General features: G+C 51.0%; 1 pseudogene; it reads right to left on the minus strand.

Moving 5' to 3' along the window:
- Positions 1–1,174: 1,174 nt before the first annotated feature.
- LOC110299362 (D-3-phosphoglycerate dehydrogenase pseudogene) lies at positions 1,175–2,728 on the minus strand (annotated as a pseudogene).
- Between the last annotated feature and the right edge of the window lie 2,303 nt (positions 2,729–5,031).

The raw sequence follows: 5,031 nt of genomic DNA on the forward strand, positions 1-5,031 counted from the left end.
GAGCTCGTGGATGTTTCTCTTGGCTGCTACGAACAAGGAATCCAGGTCAACTTCTGGAGCTGAGCTAGCAAAAATGCTGTATTAGCTACAGCAGTGGTGGCCCCTGGCTGGCCCTGGAAGTGTGAGCCTTTCATTCGACTCTGGAGAGATCTGAGAGTACACTTCTAGCAACTCTGGACCAAGGAATTCCAGCCTTCCCCCACCTACCAAGATTTGTAAAAAATAGACTTTATCTGGACGTGGAGACAAGCCTCCCTAAGGAACCACCCATAGGACCTAGGTGTTAACAGCTCTGAGGGGAAAGGTTTCCTTGACACAGTGTTGCAGTTCCGCTATCCTGGAAGTTAGGCACCAAGAAATACCACAAAGTCGCACTATACATCAAATCTTACACAAGAGATTTACTGGGAAAGACACAAGAGGGTGGCTGCCTCTGCTCAGGTGAGAAGCAGCAAAGAACTGGACAGGAAGCGGGCTTCATATAGAATTTCCTGGGTGGGAGGGTCAGAACTTTCTAAGTCTGGGCTTGATGGGATTCTCTGGTCTCTTCTTGGGCTTGTTTGTTTGTTTGTTTGACCTTTCCTTTCCTCTGTAGGACAGAGCTTGGCTGCTTGCATCTCTATGGGCTGGAAATGGCCTTTATGGTTGTTAGTCTAGGGGCAGGGCCTGGCCACTGGCTCTCCTCCAGGGACTTATACTCAAAAGGGTGGTTCACTTTAAGATAATATACTTTTTCTTCCCTGAATTCTCTCCCACTGATGCAGTCTCAGGTTCAGCTGGGTCTGTGTGCTTCCTTAGAAAGGAATAAATAACTGTTTTTCCTTTCTTCTTTTTCCTTCAGATTCTAGCCAGAGCCTGAGTGTGCTCTTAAACTTCCTCACCATGGCTTTGGACTTCCTTGCTCTGCTGTGTGGCTTGGCTACCTGCTGTCTTGTGGCTGACTTCCCAGTTCATCTTCTCCCTCCCTTCTCCTCCTCTTCCTCCTCCTGACAACTGTGAGCTTTACAGCTTGCCTGCTCTGGGACTTCTTTTCTTTTCTTTTTTTGAGTTAGATTCTTTACTAGGTATTAGTGCAGGCAGATGCCCTGGTTCTGCGATCCCCTCTCCCTTTTAGGTCAGGGTGAGCAGGTTTCTTCAGAAGAGCCTGTGGGGCTAAGACTTCTGAACCCCATGGTCAGAAGCAGAACTGGAAAGCTTCAAATACATGCTGCTTCCATGCTTCCAGGCTGGGCAGCAGGGAGGAGAGGCCAGGGCTCTCCATCAGACACCTTGGAGGCTTGGTAGGACAGCAGCTGTACACCCGCCTCTGCCGGGAGGCCGATCACAGTGGGCAGCATCACAGGGTTGGAGGGCTGAGCTGGGAACATGAGCAGGGGTTGGCCCCTGCATAGTGGCACCTCTGGTCTGAAAACAGTTCCGTTGAGCACCTGCAGCATTTGTGTGGTGCCCTAGACCAAGCCCACAGCTTGGTAGGAAGTACCTGTCAGGGCCACAGTCAGGAGGCATTCCCCGCAGCCCTGCTCCCCTGGAACCCCAGGGTTGTGGAAGATGGTGACATTGAGGCCAGTCTCTTTCACCAGTAGCTTAGCGTTCACCAAGTTCATGTCTGCCTGCTTGGATGCTTCTCTCAGAAGGCCGACAATGACTACAGGGCTTCAGAGATGTTCCTTGTGTAACCATCTGGATGGTCCCTTTAGGGGAGCCAGCCCAGGCGTGCATCAGCGTGCCCAATGCTTCTGCCAGACTAATCCAAGGCTTAGTGTGTAGAGAGAAGGCACTGGTAAAGGGCCTGAGCGTTCACGACCCCTGTTAGAGATTTCCCCTTCACCATGTCCACAAACTGGACTGCGATTTCCTCCCCACAGCGGCTCTGGGCCTCCTTGGTGCTGGCACCCAGGTGGGGACAGCTGATGATGTTCTCGTGGTCCACTAAGGCCCGGTAGTGGCTCTTCTGTAAATATATCCAGTGCAGCCCCAGCACACTGACCAGACTGCAGGGCACCTTCATCCACAATGCCTCCTCGAGCACAGTTCACCACTCGCACGCCTTTCTTGCACTGAGCAAAGGTGCTGTCATTCAGCAAGCCTGTGGTGCAAGGCAGGAGAGGGGTAGGGACAGTTATGAAGTCACAGAGAGGCCAGATCTCCTCCAGCGGCAGCTGCTGAACACCAAAGGAGGCCGCGACTTCAGGAGAAATGATGGGGTCATATCCTACAGTCTTCATTCCAAAGGACTGCATTCAGGTGGCCACCTCTCTTCTGATTCTGCCTAGGCCAAGAATTCCCAGTATCTTCCCATTCAGTTCTGTTCTATGACCTTCTTCTGGTCCCATTTGCCATCTTTAATTGAAGCCGTTGCCTGGAGAATCTGCCTGGCCAGGCACATGATCATCCCACAGGTGAGCTCCGCAGCACTGAGGCTGTTCCCATTAGGGTTGTTCATGACTAGGATGCCCTTCCTCGTGGCAGCCTACAGATCCACATTGTCCACGCCTGTGCCAGCCCTGCCCACCACCTGGAGCTTCTCTGCTGCATTGATGACAATAGCAGTGACCTTAGTAGCTGACCGGACAATAATGCCTTCACAGTCCTGCAGCTCGGCTGTCAGCTCCTTCTTGCTCAAGTTCTGCTTCTCCACCACCTGCAGCCCTCCATCTTACAGGATCTTCCGGCAGCAGGGCTCCAGGCTGTCACTGATGAGTACTTTGCGCAGATTTGCGAAGGCCATTGCTAGAGTCAAGCCTTACAATCAGTTGCTCTGGGTGGGCAGAAGCACTTAGTTCAGGAAACTGCAGGCAAGGGCTGGCTCCGGTGACTGGGCAGGAATTTTCTTTTCTTTTTTTTTTTTTTTTAAGAAAGATCTATTTAGCTGGGCGTGACGGCACACGCCTTTAATCCCAGCACTTGGGAGGCAGAGGCAGGTGGATTTCTGAGTTCGAGGCCAGCCTGGTCTACAGAGTGAGTTCCAGGACAGCCAGGGCTACACAGAGAAATCCTGTCTTGAAAAACAAAACAAAACAAAAAAACCAAAAACAACAACAGCAAAAAAAAAAGACCTATTTATTATTATATGTAAGTACACTGTAGCTGTCTTCAGACACACCAGAAGAGGCCATCAGATCTCATTACGGATGGTTGTGAGCCACCATGTGGTTGCTGGGATTTGAACTCAGGACCTTCAAAGAGCAGTCGATGCTCTTAACCGCTGAGCCATCTTGCCAGCCCCCAGGGATTTTCTTTTTAAGCTCTAATAAATTGTCCTTGTGTTTCCATCTGGATCCTTCCTTCCCCCCCCCCCCACTCCCCCGACAGGGTTTCTCTGTATAGCCCTGGCTGTCCTGGAACTCACTTTGTAGACCAGGCTGGCCTCGAACTCAGAAACCCGCCTGCCTCTGCCTCCCAAGTGCTGGGATTAAAGGCGTGCGCCACCATCGCCCGGCAATCTAGGTCTTTTCTTAATTCTTTTTTTTTTTTTTAAGAGATTAGCTATTTTATGTATGTATGCGTGTATTTTATGTATTGTATGTACATGAGTGTTCATGAACACCAGTAGAGAGCATCAGATCCCATTATTGGTGGTTGCGAGCCACTGTGTGGTTGCTGGGAATTGAACTCAGGACCTCTGGAAGAGCAGTCAGTGCTATTAATGGCTGAGCCACCTCTCTAGGCCCTTCTTAATTCTTTTATTAATGAAACTAAGGACTTCATGAGGGGACCCTGATTTCCCCTTCCCTGAATCATATGATAGCTCTGCTGAGGTACCTCAAGAGACCTGGTAGTATGTCTGTTCTGCCTTTAAATTCTTTAAATCAGCAGAGAAAATGAACCTGTATCATCTTCATCACTATATGGTAACACACACTCGCGCACACACACACACACTCGCACACTCACACGCGCACGCACACACACACGCACACACATACACACACACGCACACACACACTCGCACACTCACACGCGCACGCACACACACACACACGCACACACACACACGCACACATGCACACACACACTCGCACACTCACACGCGCACGCACACACACACTCACACACGCACACACACTCGCACACACACACACACACTCGCACACTCACACGCGCACGCACACACACACTCACACACGCACACACACATACACACACACGCACACATGCACACACACACTCGCACACTCACACGCGCACGCACACACACACTCACGCACACACACTCGCACACACACACACACACACTCGCACGCACACACACACTCACACACGCACACACACATACACACACACACGCACACATGCACACACACACATACACATGCAGAGAGAGAGAGAGAGAGAGAGAGAGAGAGAGAGAGAGGGAGAGAGAGGGAGAGAGGGAGAGAGAGGCCCCAGCAGGAGTGAGGAACTTCAGGGCCATTCCCAGCCACACACTGAATGAAAATGAGGACCTGAGGACCTGACTGTTCCTTAATGTGGTTGAAGAGAAGGTCTTATGGCAGATATCAGGGAGAGCACAGCCAGAGGCATCTGGAAGAGTCCAGACTAAACAGGGCCATGGGGCTCAGGGGAGGAAGAGAAGGAAAGATAGAGGGGACAGGGAGAGCCCATGGAAACCGAGAGAGCTTGTGGACCAGGGGGGTGCCAAAATGGCTGAGTTATATAGGAATAGGAAGCTGGGGAAAGAGAAGTGAAGCCCAGGCCCTGGGCTGGAGAGGTTTAGGGGTGCGGGAGGAGTGAGAGGTGCTGGGGGGAGCCACAGGGATTGTGGGAGACTTGCCCTGGGTTTCTTTGGGACCTGACATTTTAAGTTGAAAGCCAGCCTTGACAACATAAGAATTACATAAGACCCTGTCTCAAAAATGAAATGAAATAAAGCCCAAGAGACACAAGGAGTCTAAGAGACCCTGAGAGGAGCCAAAAAAGGCCAACATGGTGAAAGACAGGATCAGAGACACTAGAGAAGAGGGAAGGACAGGCGAGATACACAGGAAGGGACAGTATAAGAATGAAGAAGATTGACAGCCATGAAGCTAG

This window comes from Mus caroli, unplaced genomic scaffold, assembly GCF_978045245.1.
Source record: "Mus caroli unplaced genomic scaffold, Mus_caroli_1 scaffold_8, whole genome shotgun sequence".
Taxonomy (NCBI): Eukaryota; Metazoa; Chordata; class Mammalia; order Rodentia; family Muridae; genus Mus; species Mus caroli.